We start from the raw sequence: 19,221 nt of genomic DNA, 5'->3' as shown, positions 1-19,221 counted from the left end.
AGTGAAGAAATATAGTTTAGTGATTTCCAGAAGAGGCAGATAGTACATGATATTAGACATCATTTTTAAGTTCTATTTTGATTTCTACTTGGAATATTTTTAGTTTAATTTCTGATATGTCTATAATAAATTCACTTATAAATGTTTGGTGTAGTTGTGGGATTCTGTGTACTCAAATATTAAAGATATTTGTGCATTAACCACACTTTTGTAATGCTAACATTATACTTGAGACATTCAGTATCTCTCCTCATTATGTATCCCTTTATATAAATGGAATAATGTAACCTATAAAAGTGGGCCACAGCAAGTTTGTGCAATGGATGGAATTCAAACTCTGTTATTCTTTATTTCCATATCATATATTTGAAGACTCCAACTTTTTTTATAATTTTCTTTTATTACCAAACATTTAGGCAATATCCTTAACTCATGCTAGTGTAAAAATAATTGATAGTACAGTTTACTATTCTACAGTAACATATTTTTAACATAAAATTTTCTGAATCATTGAAACTATTATCATGCACTGCTTAAAGACAGAGATATGTTAGCAGAAATATATCACTAGGCAATTTTGTTGGGGTGGGAAAATCATACTGTACTTACACAAACCTGGATAATTTAGCCTACTACACACCTAGGCTATATGGTATAGTCTATTGTTCCTAGACGATACACCTGTACATCATGTTACTGTACTGAATAGTGTAGGCAATTGTAATATAGTGGTATTTGTGTATCAAAATACATCTAAAGATAGAAAAGGTACACTAGAAATACAATACTAAAATATAAGGATGTATATGTGATCTGTCATTGACTGAAATGTTATGTGGTGCATAGTTTTACATTAATCGTTTTACAGTAGAAAATCATAAAGTAATAAAGACCATAGTAGGAGGTGCTTTTTGTTGTTGCTATTGTTTTTAATGTTTACTCTATAAAGTGAGAAAAAATACAAGAATATTGAGGGTGACAGTTAATTTGCTGTTTCAGATATACTGGGCTAAACGATGCCAAGAGAGGTGGTAAACATTATTTCTGGGTGTATCTGGTGTATCTGTGTGCTTCCAGAAGAGTTTAGCATTTGAATCAGTAGACTGAGTAAAAAAGATCCACCTTCACCAACATGGTGGTATTACCCCCAATCTGTTAAGGGATAAAATAGAACAAAAGGGCGGAGAAAGGGCAAATTGTGCCTCTCCATATATCTTCTTGAAATGGAATATCCATCTTCTGCCTTCAGACATCAGAGTTCATGGTTCTCAGGCCTTTGAACTCCGAGTGAATTATACCACAGGGCTTCCTGGTTCTCCAGCTTGTAGGCAGCAGATCATGGGACTTCTTAGCCTCCATAAACCGATGAGCCAAAACCCATCATGAATCTTCTCAGATAGATAGGTACATAGATAGATAGATGGATAGATAGATAGATAGATAGAGAGAGAGAGAGAGAGATACAGATACATACCTCCTATTGGTCTGTTTCTCTGAAAACCTTGACTAATACATGTAACTTTGAAAAGACGTATAGTAGCCAGCCTCCAAGATAGCTCCTAATAGCCTCAAATTCTGTTCCTCAAACATTTATGAAGGGCCCTCCAACACTGTATCGGCATCAATCTGTGTGATCAATATAATGTGACATAAATGAAGTTATGTGACTTCTGAAGCACAATTACAGAATATGTTGCAGCTTCTAGTGTGCTTTCCATGTATCACTAGCTCTGAATGAATCAAATATTTAGCTGTGATGACATGCAAACAATGCAGTGAATTCCATGCTATAAGTAACTTACAACCCCTAAGAACAGCCAGCACCAGCTTGCTATCTAAGCTACCTGAATGAGCCCAGTTGGAAGCATATTCTGTAGGCCCAGTCAATTTTTAAGTAAACTGCAACAAAGGCTGACATCTACCTGCAACTCATGAGTGACCTTAAGACAAAACAATCCTGTTCACTCCTACATTTTTTGACTAATACAAACTGTGAAAACATAAATATTAATATTGTTGTTTAACTCACGAAAAGTTGAGGTAATTTGATTTCCAAAATAGAAACCCAATAGAAGTAATAGTTAAAATTATTATTATTCTTATGTCATGAAATAATCTTTTCATTAAAATTCAAGTTTCTACACACTGAATTTTATAATTTATCAGGTTATTTAATGATATATTATTATACACGATTATAGGACTTTCTTGACTTAACAAACACGATGCAGTACTTTTGGATCTATTAACGTTTACAATTGCTTTTTTTTCATTTTTATTTATAAAAACTAAGTCTTTTGAATCAAAGTTCCCAAGATCATGGCATTTTCCCAGATATTCCCATTTCCTTCAAACATTTTAATATGCCATATATTTTGCTGATTGGCAACCTTATTACAGTTGGCATTATAAAAAATTTACCTATTAAACAGTAAGCAGTACTTAATGAAATTTCTATTAATGACTTTGTTTTAGATGAATGAACCTATGGGATATTTGTTTAAAGTTCAATGGATGAAGGAAAATAAAAATTATAAGTAAGTTTAAGGACTGTAAAGTATGTCTAATAGAAAACTGTAGTAACTTGACTTTTCTATGGTGCTGTTTCTTAATTACTAATGGACATGTAAAGTAAATTCATAAAAATTGTGCTTTCTCTGGATTCAGCTTTACCTGTAAAATTTACAAAATATAACTTGGTTTCTATGTTAATTAAATTAAAATCAGTGGGTTTTGCTATGTGCATTTTAAGATATAATATAATGTAAATGCAATATTCAGTTTATGTTTAAATTATTATTAAGGTGTCCAACTAATTTTTTTCAAAAAATATGGAAAAATTTACTTTTTCTTTAATAGAAATGAACCAGAAATGAAATTCCTTATTTTACATCACAAAGTATTTTGTTACTCAAATGAAATATTTCACTAATATAGTAGATATTAAAAGTTACGTTAAAATAAAAGTAAAGTTAATTTGGCTCAAATAAAAGTAATTTAAAATAAAATTATGTTCTGCCCAACCTCATTGTTAAGAAGAATATTAAAATTAAAGCCATAAATACTATTTTAAACTTCCTCAACAGAAGAAAATTAAAGTGTTTGAATTACTAAGCATTAGTAAAGCTATGGACCAAGGAATGCCTTAGTGTTTTATGGTGGCAGTAAAGTGAATGCAAATCAATTTAGAAAATGATTTGAAGTCAACTAGCAAAACTGAAGTGGCACTTTTATGCATTTCCTTTAGAGAAATTTTTGTTCGTATATATGTGCAAGTTTCTCTAAAGATATAAATATATATGTGTATATACATACATATGTATGTATGAAGACATGGTTAAATATGCTCATAACAAAATTTTACAATACAAAATACTGTAATAACTCAAATACCTATAAACAAAAATAGAAAAATAAAGAAATTTTCATACAAATATTAAATAGCAGTAAAAAGTAAATGAACCAGAATCACATCAATGTGACTGATTTTTGGGAAGTTAATGTTGAGAGGAAGAGCAAGTTATCAAATATCACATAGCAAAACTTCATATAATAAAATTTCAAAAACAGGAAAAGTAGATTCCATATCATGTCTGTATATTGCTTAAGGGTATTAGGTAAAGGAATGGCAAACACAAATTTGCCATTTGCCAACCATAAGGATGGTTTTCTGTGAGTGTGATAAATAGGTCAATATGAGGAGACAAAAACAAGACACACTAATGTTGCTGGTAATATTCTATTTCTTATGTTGTGTAGTATATATATAGATATTTGCTCTATGTTTTTATCATATTTATTTACATATTCATTTGAATATGTATCTATGTGTATATAAATATATTAAATACTTATAATCCTTTATGTAAATGTATGATGATATCTGGAATTTAAACTAATGTCATTCTGGATTTACAAATCATGGATACTGTATACTATAACACAATAACTTATTTTGAAAAGCTACCCATTATAAAAAGCCATTAGAACATCCACTGTTGTAAAAAAAAAAAATAGAAATCCCTTAATTCATAAATATGGAATGAGTATGACTTAAGAGATATTAAATACTGAGAAAGTATTTGAAAAGTAGTAACTCAGTTTAAATTGCTTTGGTAAAACAGATAGACATTGCCACACAATCAAAGTGACAACACAGGAAACAGACATCAGAAAAATCAATACAGTGTTAGGTTACATTTAACCATGATTGGTGTGAGTTGGCTTATATTACTTCATATGACAAAAGCCTAGTTGCTGGAGTTGGAGGGAAAAGAGAAAGGAGCAGAGAAGTGGGAAGAAGAAAAGAGGAAAAACATAACCGCACAAAAATAAGGATTAGCAGAAATTTAATATCGAAGAAAAAATATTTCCTGTAAATTTTCATGTATGTAATTTTAAAATTTAATTTATAATCATGTAATATTAATGGTAAGTAGCTTACAAATAAGGATAAGAAACAAATTATTTAAGTTATAGGTGTTTATCACTAGGAAAGTTACATTGTGGCATTTGAGTCTAAAGTTAAAATATTGTCAGACTCACTAAAGTAGATACTGACCTTCTATGTCAGTGGAGCATGAAATTATTTGTCCTGTATGCTTTTTTCATAATTTGTGTTGCTTCCTCAGACAAGATCATACATGAGTATGAGTGTAATAAAATGTTAAAGCAGGACATTTATCTTGGCTTTAGGAGCATAAATCAGGAGTACGAAAAGAAACCCTCTTAGGAGTCATCTGCATTAAACAATGCACCGCGATTTTTATGGTTAAAATGCTATCGTAGTCACAGATCGTAAAACACAATCATGCTTACCAAGTTATGGTTATCTTTCCAAAGCCTTGAAATATAAATGGTACATGCAGGGCAAACCTTTGAACAAGGTTACTCTAAATGAATCATGTATCTTAAAATATTTAACCTTAAAGCTACCTAAAATGGCATCTCATTTGTAAAATCATCATCAAAACAACCTTCTGTATCTATGTAATATCCATTACTCTGTTGTTTGAATGGGTCTCTGATTTGAGCATTGTTAACATCCCATGGAAGAAGCAAAGCCATGAACAGGAACACGGGTTTTCCAGGAAACTCTGGTTCTTCCTTGAGGTACCCTAAGGGGGAACAGAACACAGATATGCAACTCTTGTAGTCCTGTGATACATGAGGCAGACTGCACTGTAACCATCTTTGTTAAGCTACTTGGGCTATTGTTAAAGAGATATAATTTGAAATTGAGCTTTAACGATTTTTAGAACAGAGTGTAACGTCCAGCACACCAATTCCTGCCTCCAGCAAGCTCTGAGACTTCAGGAAGCTGCCGTAGGGGCTTTTTCTAAGGCTAGTCCTCATTCTTCTGCTAAACGTGTCAGAAATATTGGATAGAGTTTCAGGAGATTTTTACACTCTGCATTTGGAATATATATAACTGTAACATCTGAAAGAGCTAATGTGTCTGTCATTTTAGAAAGCAATAGTGAAAAATTCTATCATTTTTCATCAAACCCTCAAGAGTCTATATATATTTTTTCTTCTTTATACAACGCTATGGATGTGCTACTTTAATATCCATTCTTTGAAATACACTATCTACCACTTCCCTTTCACCAAGCTATGTAGCATGTATAAAATGTGTGTCAGTTACTATGAACAATATTGACATAAAACCCAAACTACAAACACCTATTTCACTATCCATTCACTTCCCATCACAGATCTAATTATCTGAGGAAATGGACTGTGTTTCATAGTCAGCTCTGCTTGTAGCCTCATACGAGCTGGAAAGAGTTGTTTCCGTTTTTCTTCTCCATAAGAAAAGAAAGCTCTGCTATTTTGGAACCCAATTTGCTCTGGGAATAACTTTCAAACTAGCAAATCTCCAAGCTTGATGTCTGTTTGTTCCTCACTCATTTCCCCATCTCAGCCCTACCTCCACCAAGGCTCTTTCCTAAATCCTGCTTTGGTTCTTTTTTTCTTTTTTTTAAATAATTGCTGTTTAAAAAAAGGTTTTATAAATGTTTAAAATACATTTTCCCTCCTATAAATTTCTCCACGCTTTCAATGTAGCAATTTTGATAATAAAAATAATGCAATTTTGGTAATTCTGTATTTCCTTTCATCGATTTTCAATCCATTTTACTGCCGTGTTCTGTAAATAAAATCAAATGCATTTGATTTTAAGTACATATATTGAGAAGTTTTGATAAACATATATATCAGGGTAGTCACTGTCACAACAAGGGAATTACAGAATATTTCCATCATTCCAAATTGTTACCTTGTGTCCCTTCCTAGTCAAGGTCCCATACCACCCCCAGCCCAGGAAATGATCCCATTCGCTTTCTTCTACTACGGATTACTTTTGTGTATTTGATTATTTTAGAAATGCATACAAATGACATTGTACTCTTTTATGTATTCTTTAAACTGAACTGTTGTAGCTCAGTTTAATGTCTTAAGAGTCATCCATGCTGTTGTATGAATCACTATTTCATTTCTTTTTATTGGTAAATGGTATTTCATCATGTAAATATATTATCCTTTATTTATTAGTTCACCTGTTGATGGAAATTTAGATTGTTTATTAGGAGTAAAGCTGATATGAACTTTTGTGAGTAATTCTATTTTTTAGTAATTTCCACTTTTATTATAAAGAGCTCACATGCATGTTTGTTACATGGGTCAATTATGTGATACTGAGGCCTGGGGCCTCTGCCCATCACCCAGGAGGTAAGCAAAATACCAAACAGGTGGTTCTTCAGCCCATGCCTCCCATCACTTCCTCCCCCATCTAGTGGTACTGTGTGTATCGTTCCCATCTTCACGTCTACGTGTATTCAAGGTTTAGCTCCAACTTAGAAGTGAGAACAGGCTGTTTTTGGTTTTCTGTTCTTGCTTTACTTTGCTTAGGATAACAGCCTCCACCTTCATTCATGTTGCTGCAAAGGACATGATCTCATTCTTTTGATGGCTGCGTAGTATTCCATGGTGTATATTGTACCACATTTTCTTTTTCCAGTCTACTGTTGATGGGCACCAAGGTTGATTCCATGTCTTTGCTATTGTGAATAGCACTGCAGTGAATATATGAGTGCATGTCTCTTTTTGACGGAATTAATTATTTTCCTTTGAGTATAAAACCAGTAGTGACATTTTTGGATCAAATGGTAGCTCTAATTTAAGTTCTTTGAGAAATCTCCAAACTACTTTCCACAGTGGCTGAAATAGTTTGCATTCTCACCAACAGTGTATGAGTATTCCTTTTCCTCAGCAGACTTTTTAATAATTGTCATTTTTACTGGTGTGAGATGATATTTCATCATGGTTTTGATTTACAGTCTCTGATGATTAGTGATGTTGAACAATTTTTATTATATTTTTTGACTGTTTATATATCTTCTTTGGAGAAGTATCTGCTGATGTCCTTTGCCCATTTTTTAAATTGGATTTTTTGTCTCTTGCTTATTGATTTGTTCAAATTTCTTATAGATTCTGGATATTAGACCTTTCTGAGTACATGTTCTACTTCAGCTAGGAGTGAAAGAGCTGGGCCATATGTTTAAGCTTATACTAACTTTTAGAATATATATTAAAGTAGTCATACCATTTTTTACTGTCATCAGCAACATATGGGAGTTCTAGTTGTTCCACATCTTTGTCATCCTTTGGTATTCTCAGTCTTTAATTTTTAAGCATTCTAAATGTGTAGTCAATTGTGTATTGATATCTAATTGTGGTTTTAATTTACACTTCCTGAAGAATAATGATTTTAAGGATTTATTAATATGTATGCTGGCCATTCCTGTATATTCTAAGTGGATGTGACATTTAATTGTTTACTTATTTGAGCATTCAGTTGCATGTCTTATCATTGAGTTTCAAAATTTCTTTCATATTCTAGATTAAAGTCCTTTGTCAGATATATGTTGTAAAGGTTAATTATATGTGTTAACTTGACTGGACAATGGTTTCCATATATTTGCTAAAATATTATGCTGGATGTTTCTTTGAGGTATTTTTTGGATGAGATTAACATTCATATCTGTGAAATTTATTTTGAGTAAAGTGTATTACCCTCCATAATGTGGGTGGACCTCATTCAATTAGTTGAAGTTAACAGAACAAAGACTGAATTCTCTGAACAGAAGAAATTCTGCTAGCAGATTGCCTTTGGACATGAACTATTACTCTTTCTTGGGCAGTCTACCCTGCAAATTTCCAATTTACTAGTCCTTCATGATCATGTTAGTCAATTTCTTACAGCAAATCTGGGTGTGCATGTGCATGCATGTGTACCCATCTATTGGTTCTGTTTCTCTGGAACTCTGTGTGTGTGTGTGTGTGTGTGTGTGTGTGTGTGTGTGTGTGTGAATTATGAGTAACGTATTCAAGACTGAGGCTTGATTCTCATTCTCATTAATTCATAGTGCCTTTTGAAGAGTAACATTTGAATTTTGATAAAGTACAATATTTCAATATTTAACTTTTGTGAAAGGCTAGAAGATTTGAAATTCCATCTGAGAAATCTTTGCTATGCGAAAGCTATAAATGTTTGCTCCTTTCCTCCCTAATATAAGTTTTTTGTTGGTTTAGCTTGTATGTTTGGGTAACTGATCTATTTTGAGTAAAATGTAGTAAGATCAAGGTTATTTTTTCCCACACAGATCGCTATTTTCCCACCATTATTTGTTGAAATAGCTATTCTTTCTTTTTGAATTATCTTGGCACATTAACTGAAAATAACTTGACTATAGATATGGAAGAATATTTCTAGACTGTTTGGTTGCATTATCTATGACTATCCTAATGCTGGTGTCCTCTAGTTTGATCACAATAGCTTAATTGTAAGTCTTGAAAAAAAGTAATTCAAGTTTTTCAATATTGTCAGATGACTTAAGATCATTTAGGTTCATTCTAGGTAATTGTTTCTGTCCATATAAATTTTAGAAGAAGAGGGCCAATTTTTGAATAAAAATAAGTATAATTTTGATTGAGAATACAATAAATCTCTGGAATAATTGAAGGAGAATTGTAATCCTTACAACATTAAGGATTCTGGTCTATGAACATGGTCTGTCTCTATTTAGGTCTCTTTTCATCTCTCTATCAATGTTTGAACATTTTAATGGATAGATTTTGCAAATATTTTTCAAATCTGTATTCAGTTATTGCATATTGTATTTTAAAAATTGATTACAAGTGGTATATTAAAACATAAATTTCTACATATTGGTGGTACATTTTTAGATATTAATTTAATATCCTAAAATATTTATCAACTTAATTTTAGTAACTTTTTTGTGGATTCCCTGTGAATTTTTATGCACACATTCATGTAATCTGTGAATAAATACAGCTTTTTATTTTGTCTTGCCTTATTTTAATAGCTAGCACATTTAGTGTATTGTTGGTGCAAATGTACAAACTTGCCTTATTCCTTATCTTTCAGGGAAATCTTTTAACATTAACCGTTAGACATAATTTTAGCTATAAATTTTTATAGATGCCTTTTATGAGGTTGAGAAAATTAACTTCTATTTACAGTATACTAAACGTTTGCAATAATAAATGGGTGTCTAATATTGTCATATTTTTTAAGTTATTGGAAGTGCCTGGCTTCAGTCTGATGATATGGTGAATTATGTTGCTTGACCTCTGAGTGCTGAAGACCATCCATTCCTAAAATCAATCATCTTGTCATAATAAGTTACTCTATTTATTTACTCCTAGTCTCACTCTGTTAATGTTTTCTTAAGGGTTTTGGTACCTGTATCTATGAGTGGTAAAAGCTGTATTTGTCATTTCTTCTCTCATCTTGGCTTGGTTTCAACATTAGGTTAATGCTGCCCTAATAAAATGTGTACTCTGTGTTCTTGAAAACATTTGCTTGGTGTTAGGTCTTTCTCAAATCCTTGATAGAATTAAAAAACAAAGCCGCTTTGGCATGAAGCTTTCTTTCTAGGAAAAGTTATTAATTACAAAGCAGTTTATCTAATTCATACGAAGCAATTTTTTTTTCAAATTATTATTAAGTTACTTTTGGTAATTTCTTCTATTGAGAGAAATGTCCTATTATGAAGTTTTAGAATTTGTTGTCAGGAAGATTTTTATTGTAAATCTGATTTATTATATTAATGTATCTAGTATGTACAGTTACTGTTCTTTTTTCATTATAGTTATTAGTAATTTACACCCTCCTGATTTATGTTTTGATCATAACTAGAATTTTATAATTTTTATTAATTGGAAATATTTTTACATTTATATACTTTTCTTTGCTACTTTATTATTTTTTGTCCCTGTTTATATTTTTCTTTCTTCCACTTATAGGGAAAAGCAGATAATTTATTTTATTTATTTATTTTTAGATTATTGATGTTAGAACTTTATCTTTTCTATACATATAATTAAACCTATACGTTTACTTCAAGGCCTGTTCTAAGCTGCTTCACAAATTTTGATGTATTGTGTTTTCACTTTCTTCTTTATTAAAAATACTCCCTCGTGATATTTTTCTGATAGTTATGAATTACAAGAATTATTCATGAATAATATAAACGTATAATCATTATAAACTGTATAATCCATAAATCACTTATGGATTATACAGTTTATTATATGGTTTTAGTTAGTGAACTCAACCCTTTTCAATGTGTTGACTATTTACAGGTTACATTTTTCTATTGCTTTGCACATTTATTAATTTTCTTGATAAGATGATGGACACTGTCGCTGTTATAGTTTGACCCTCTGGACTCAGTTTTCTCTTTTAGAGTGTTAGGCTCTGTTTAACCTGCAGTCAGGTTACTCGTGGGTCAGTATGATTACTTTGAGGTTTACTTTCAGCTTTGCTCTGAAAAACCTAGATTTGTTTTCACTTCAGGAATGCTTCCGTTTTACCACTAAAATTCTACCCATTGTGGCATCTAATGAATCCTCCTCATGAACACTAATTTTTTTTTAACTCAGAGAATTGTTTATCTTACAACTTCCTTGTAGATTTTTTCCTGGCCTAGTTGAGTTTCTTGCTACATATGAGTAGCCTAGTACTCAGCAAAGAGTCTTAATTAGGTAAGTCAGTGCCTATTTAAATATTGCAAACTCTTTCTGTGGTCTCTCTCTCCCTTGTTGAACTCTGTCCCACAACTTGAATCCATTAGCCTTCTCAAATTACAATTTCTGAGCTTTCAATTCAGCAAGGCCTCTAGGCTCTTTAAAGCTTTCTCTCCCTCTTCCCTCCATCCAATTTTTTCTGCACCTGTAAAGTCAAGCTGATCATTGCGCTTATTTTTCTTTTCTCAGGGGTTACAGTCACCCTCTGCCTGTTGTCCAATGTATGAAAACTATTGTTACATATATTTTGCCCAGTTTTCTCATTGTTTATAAGGGATGTAAATCTGGGTCATTATTATTCCATTATGGACAGAAAAAGAAATCCCATGAGTCTGTTTATGATATATTGAAACAGAAGAAAAAATGTTGTGTGTGTGTCTGCTATCACTTACTACTTGGCAAAGAGTCACTGTTCACCAAAACATAAAATCAAATGCTTAATTTGAGTTGCTAAGCTGTATTTGAAAAAGCAAATTAAAACAAGTTTAGTTAGATGGGTATCAAATGCAGTACAAGTTAAAGGTAAGCACTTCTTACTAATTTCTTGAAGTGTGTTCTCATTGCAGATGTTACATGTCACAGAAATCAGAAAGTGAATCTTAAACTAGACTAGTTCATAAACTTTTTCAACAAGAAAATAGAAAAGTAGATTAGAGAGAATTCTGATATCACATTTGAACACGTTCGTAATGACATCAGAAATTTAGTGGTACTGCCATTGGGATTAAAAATGTCAATATTTCAAGAAATCACCTATAGTTTTTCATACAGACATGGGATACTACGTGTGACGATAAATTATAAATATGATTGGATGTGAAGTTGAATGATTAGGCTTGGAACCAAAGAGTAAGTATTCAATAAATACTACTTGACTGATTTAGAAGCAAGCGTACAATTTTAAATGCATCCAAATGTTAAAAAAGCATGCAGTGAAATTAAAATAAATAAGTGCTAATAATATGCTACTATAAATATAATTTCAATACAGCATTTTTAAGTGCTCATAAAAATTAACCAAAAATACAGATTTGCTTATCTCTGAGACTAACAATATTCACATTATTCCAATATACCAGTTAAGAAATATTGGCAAAATAGACTGATATAGGAAAATGTGCCTATTTTCTATAGTTTTGTGATGACAGAGCCTAAGCGAAACACTGAAGAGTCTAACTAGAATGTGAACCATAAGATGCAGACATTTGAAACTTCCAAATTCCTTAACTTTAGAGTTGTCCTTAACAGAGTTATAAGATGTAGTGAACATTGTTTTCTAGTTTTCACATACTTTCCTTTTATCTTCATCTCTCAGAGAAATATATATATATATATATGCTCAATATTTTCTTTTTGTTACCATATACAATAGACCCACCCCAAAATTTTCTTTTTTATTCCAAAGAAATATTCATTGTTTCCCACTCCTTTAAGATGATTTTAAATTTTTTAACAAAGCATCAACTGGTTGATGTAATAAATTAATCTAGGATCACTGCTATAATATCAGAGACCCATTATCTTTAACTCTCTCTCATCTAAAATGTGAAACATCCCTATTTAATAGTGGCTTTCATTGGAATGACCAAATTTTCTTTCTAACCTGCAGAGGTTAGAAGTTAACCTAGGATTTGAAAGTGTATGCTAATAGGAATGGCAGATTTTATAATGAAGACTCAGTAGAGAATGTATCTGGAGAAATAAAACCTTGTAGAGTCCTAAAATCTTTACACTGATGTAGTTTATAATGTTATGATATTAATGTATAAAGTTTTTAATGTTAAAGAATAAAAAACTCATTTCCTGCCACATAAGAAACCTGGTTCAGAGGATGTTTTTAATTTTGCTAATGTATAACAGATTTAAACTAGGTCCTTCAACCTAAAACATATATTCTCATTTGTTACGTTATTAACAACATATTCAACTTAAGCTCATAGAAGACTGGCATAATAACTATGATAGATTTCAAGATATTTTGACCAAGCATGTTTTTCTACCCAGTCTGGGAAGTCATTTTGGTGGTCAGAGCTATGCATTTCTATAGTGACAATGCAGAAGAGTTCAACAGAGAAACTACACTTACTTTCAGAAACTGTAACACTTATCTAAAATGTAGACGTTTTCAGAGAAGAAAAGTGCATTTCAATTATTCTTTGAGTCATAGGTCTTAGCTTATTTATTGCTTCTCTAACTTTAGGGGACTTTAACTCTCACTCAATGATCTGGTAAGTTTCATTATGTCCTGACTGATGAAATACAGGCAAATATATAATTTCTTAACAGAACTTGTGTTACAATAAGAACAGATAAATGACCTGACCTAGTGGATGTCCTCAGATGCCTCCAGGAATGAAATGCCCAGCTGAGAAGAATTTTGGTCAATGTCAATACCCTGCATGCCATCAGATTTCAGACTTGGAATGGTGTTCAGCCACAAACTCCTGATTGTCAGTTAAGCACAGGAACTTCAATTTCAATCAAGATCTGAAAAAATCTCAATGTCTGGGTGATTCTGTCTTGTTTAAAAGCTTTAATTTATCTCAAAACTGTAACACAGGTTAGAAACAGTGGGGAAAGAAGAAGAACGCTTTAAATAAATCTCTCCAAAATAAATCCTAGGTCAGAAAAATTAAAACATTGTGTATTTTATTGTGCGGCATTAATCTACATTGATCCTCAAACAAACTGAGTTCCCCTCCAATAACTTTTCAACCATATTTCAAACTGTAATGATGTAGAAAGGTCAAAACAAAAAAAGATTGTAGCAACGTTGATATTTGACATGTATAGTACTCTTCATTTCTGTAAGACGTATTTTAACTGGCAAGAATTTTTCTTGTATCATACAATTTAATATCAAATAAAGATCATTCTTTCTTTCTGTGGATTTTTATGTATAATGAGATAAAGTAACAGCAAAGTGCTTCTAAGAAGATTATGTTTTAATTGTAGAAATTTTTTATTTGCTTTGATCTCTGTATAGATGGCTATCTTGACATAGGTACTTAGAAATATCCATGGAAAATCATTTATTGCTAAACTTCAAGAAAAAGGACAGTATTTTAAGATTCACCATCATAACAAATGATAACTTGTTTCATAAAAGTCTGAGTATGGTTGTACAAGAAAATAATGAAGTAAGTTGTTGAAGTTTACATCACTCTAGCTTTTAAATTAACAGACTATTTGAACATGGGCTTTTCATTAATCTTCTTTGCCTCTTGATATTCTCATAGGTGATAAAATGTTGAACCCAGGGATTTCCTAGGGTTCTTTTTGTATATTAAATCCATGATGCAGTACTTATATTTTCAGTACTTATATTTTCAAAATTGTCATAGTTGTAAGAGAATTTTATACATGAAACAGTGTTTAAACTTACTTTAAATGAGTCACATAAGTGAGTAATGTTTTCTTAATCATTTAAAGCTGCGAGTACATTTGATATATTTCAAGTTCATATCCTTGAATACATCATGGTACTTTTAAGGTAAAAATTGATTCTGGGCTATATATTTAGTTTTCAGCCAATACCTTCTTGAAAGTAATTCCTGGGAGTCTTTCTTGTAGTGTTGTCAAGACAGTATGCTATCTATTTTTCCTTGTATTTCGTTAGTTCACAGACTTCAAAATCATATATATACAAAAAGATAATACCCTTTATCTAATTCTAATATCTTCATTTTCCTGTTTAGAATGAGAGAGAAATATCTGTTTAAGGGAGTACAGAGAGGGAACTTCGTTTCTATTCATTTTGACAGACAAAGAAATACTGAAGGGATAGTTCACATTCTTCAAGTATGTAATTCTTCAAGATAACATAAAAGTCATAACATTTAATACCATAGCTTCAAAATATAAAAATCAAAATTAGAAATATAAGTAGAAAATTTACAATAATCTTCTGAGTCTTTGAGAATAGTCATATTGAAACTTGGTGAGGTCTCTTGGCTTTGAATTTACCAGCTCACTACAGAAAGAAAAACTGGGTCAAAGTATATTTCCTCTAATTGTGTTGCCATTTGTGCTCAGCAAATGGGAATAAGAAGTAGATAAATCTCCCCATGTGTTAAATATAAGGATGGCTACCTGGTTTTCTGGTTGCTATAGACTGAACATCTCTGATTTAGGAGTAGACAATGTGGGAGGTATGCATCAAGTTCTTATCTTTCATTATACTGTAGAAGTATAGATGATGTAATGAGTTTTTCTTCACTTGTGCTCTATTTTCACTATTGTTAATGGAAATTTTTCTAGTGCATAAATAGAAGTTTAATCTCAGTGCTATTCTAAGCTTTTTTTTAATCTTCCCCTTGGGAATTAGGAGGACATGACTCTTGGCATATGACTTTTTAGCCAGAAATTAATATTTTACTTGTTTTGCAATTCTCCAAATATAATTAATAGATTCAAAGAGTATTTAGTCAGGGACTTAAGAGTATAGTATTACCATATCCTGAACAAAACTTGTGAAAACCTGGAGAGATAAATAAATGTAAACATTATTGACATATTGATGACAGTAAAGATATACTTGTCAACTCAGTATTTAGTTGTATCCTTGTATTAGTCAATTTTCACACTACTATAAATAACTACCCAAGACTGGGTAATTTATAAAGAAAGAGATTTAATTAACTTACATTTCCACATGGCTGAGGAGGCCTCAGGGAACTTATAACCATGGTGGAAGGAGAAGGGGGAGCAAGGCATGACTTACATGGTGGCAGGAAGGAGAGAGTGAAGGGGAAAATGCCACACTTTTAAACCATCAGATCCCATGAGAACTCACTCACTAAATAGCACAGAGAAAATCCACCCCCATGATCCAATCACCTCCTACGAGGTCCCTCTGCTGACACGTGGGAATTACAATTCAACATGAGGGTTGGGTAGGGACACAGAGCAAAATCATATCACTCCACCCTTGGCCCTTCTCAAATCTCATATACTTCTCAAATTGCAAAATCAATCATACCTCTTCCAACAGTCCCCCAAAGTCTTAACTAATTCCAGAATTAACTTAAAAGCCCAATTCAAAGTCTTATCTGAGACTAGCCAAGTCCCTTCCACCTATGAGCCTGTAACATCAAAAATAACCTCGTTACTTACAAGATACAAGGAGAGTACAGACATTGGGTATGTGCTCCCATTCCAAAAGGGAGAAATTGGTCAAAGAAAGGGACTACATGACTCATGCAAGTCTGAAACCCAGGAGGGGAGTCATTAAGTTGTAAAGTTCCAAAATAATCTCCTTTTAATCCATGTCATATCCAGGGCATGATAATGCAAGAGGTGGGCTCCCACCATCTTGGGCAACTCCTTCATGGGCTGGCATGGAGTGTCTACTGCTTTTCCAGGGACATGCGGTAATCTATTAGTCAATCTAGAATTCCGGGGTGTGGAGGATGGTGGCCCTCTTCTCACAGCTCCACTAGGCAGTGACCCAGTGGGGACACTGTGTGGGGGCTCCAATCCCACATTGCCCACTTGCACTGCTCTAACAGATGTTCTCCATGAGGTCTCTGCCCCTACAACAGACTTCTGCCTGGATATTCAGGCATTCCATATATCCTCTGAAGTCTAGGCAGAGACTCCAAAACTGTTGCCTTCTGCATACCATAGCCCCAAGACCACATGAAAGCAACCAAGGCTTGGGGCTTGCACCCTCTGAAGCAATGGCCCAAACTGTACCTTATTCCCTTTTAGCCATGGCTGGAGCTGGAGCATCTGGGACACAGGATGCCATGCCCTGAGGCTGCACAGAGCAGCTGGGCACTAGGTCTATCCCATAAAACCATTTTTCCCTCCTGGGCCTCTGGGCTTGTGATGAGAGGGGGCTGCCATGAAGTTCTCTCAAATGCCCTGGAGACATTTCCCCCATTATCTTGACTACTAATATTCAGCTCCTGTTTACTTACGCAAATTTCTGCAGTGAGCTTGGCTGTGAATTCTCTCCCAGAAAAATGGGTTTTTCTTTTTAACTATGTGGTCAGGCTGTAAATTTTTCAAACTTTTATGCTCTGCTTTCCTTTTAAACACAAGTTCCAATTTCAGACCATCTCTTTGTGACTGCATATGACTGTATGTTGTTAGGAACAGCCAGGCTACTTCTTGAATGCTTTGCTGCTTACAAATTTCTTCCACCAGAAACCCTAAATCATCCAGTTCAAAGTTCCACAGATCCCTAAAGCAGGGGCACAATGCCACCAGTCTCTTTGCTAAAACATAATAAGAGTGACATTTGCTCCAGTTCCCAATAAGTTCCTCATCTTCATCTGAAACCACTTCTGCTTGGACTTCATCGTTCATATCACTATCAGCATTTTGGTCAAAACCATTCAACAAGTCTCTAGAAAGTTCCAACCTTTTAGTCATCTTCCTATCTTCTGAGTCCTCCAAACTGTTCTAACCTCTTCCCATTACCCAATTTCAAAGTTGCTTCCACATTTTCAAGTATCTTTATAGCAGTGCCCCACCCTGCTGGTACCAATTTTCTGAATTAGTCCATTTTCACACTGCTATAAAGAAGTATCTGAGACTGGGTAACTAATAAACTAAATAGACCTAATTGACACGTTTCTGCATGTCTTACAGGAAACTTACAATCATGGCAGAAGCTGAAGGGGAAGGAAGGCACATCTTGCATGCTGGCAGGGGAGAGAGTGAGGAGGGAAGTGCCACATTTTTAAAACATCAGATCTCATGAGAACTCACTCACTATCATGAGAACAGCATGGGAGAAATATGCCCCCATGATCCAATCACCTCCCACCAGGTCCCTCCCCTGAAACATGGGAATTACAATTCAACATGTGATTTGGGTGGGGACACAGAACCAAACCACGCCAATTCTATAGAATCAATTATTATTTTATTCAAAACTGAATGCTAACTAGAAGTGGATATTGTTTTTGCATAGCAAATAACAGTTAACCCTTAAACAAGACCAGTTTAAACTGCGTGGGTCCACTTATAAACAATTGTTTTTCAACATGTATATTTGAAACTTTTTTGGTGATTTTTGACAATTACAAAAAAAAACTTATAGATGAATTGCACAGCCTAGAAATTTTGATTTTTTTAAAAAAAACTTAGATATGTCATGAATGTATAAAATATATGTAGATATTGTTCTGCTATGTCCTTTATTACCATAAAACATATACGAATATATTATAGAAAGTTAAAATGTATAAAACTTACATGAAAAAAACCTTACAGATGATGCTTGGCACCATTTGCAGCTGAGAGAAGTGTAAACAAATGTAAAGATGCAGTACTAACTTATAACTGCATAAAATTAACTGTGTTACATACTATACCACTGTAATACTGTCATAGCTACCTCCCATTGCTGTTGTGGTGGGATCAGGTGTTGTGAGTTGAAAACTGATGTTGCTGCTGCAAACACCATGTAATGCTAATCATCTTCACATAAGCAGTTTGTCTTCCCTGTAAATTACATGTCACAATAAATCATGATCTCTCTTGGCTCTCATGTATTTTTTAGTCATGTTTAGTGCAATACTAGAAACCTTGAATAGCACTATGGGACCAATAGGAAATGTCACTAGTGATGCTAAAAGTGTGCACAAGAAGCAGAGAAAAGTCATGAAATTACAGGAAAAAAAATGAATTGTTTGATATGTACCACAGATTGAGGTCTGCAGCTGTAGTTGGGTCACCTTTCAAGATAAATGAAATTAGTGTAAGGACTGTTGTTAAAAAAGGAAAAAAATATGTGTAATATCATCACTGAAAACACACAGAAAGAAAACCGTTGCCTATTTGTGAAATACCTTTGTATTTCGTATTGAAAATGCAGCTTTTATGTAGGCGCCAGGTTGCTAATAGAAAGGCATACCTATAAATTCTAATATGATTCAAGAAAAAGTAAAATCATTGTATGACAACCTAAAGCAAATGAAAGGTGAAGGATCTAGATCTGGAGAATTTGGTGCCAGCAAAGGATGGTTTGTTAACTTTAGAAAGTGCTTTGATTTACAAATGTCAAGATAGTAGGAGAAGTAGCTTCTGCTAACCAAGAGACACCAGACAAATTTGCAGATGCCAATAATAAACTTATTGAGGAGAAGGAAT

This window comes from Macaca mulatta, chromosome 2, assembly GCF_049350105.2.
Source record: "Macaca mulatta isolate MMU2019108-1 chromosome 2, T2T-MMU8v2.0, whole genome shotgun sequence".
Taxonomy (NCBI): Eukaryota; Metazoa; Chordata; class Mammalia; order Primates; family Cercopithecidae; genus Macaca; species Macaca mulatta.
Note: the sequence above shows the minus strand (reverse complement) of the source record.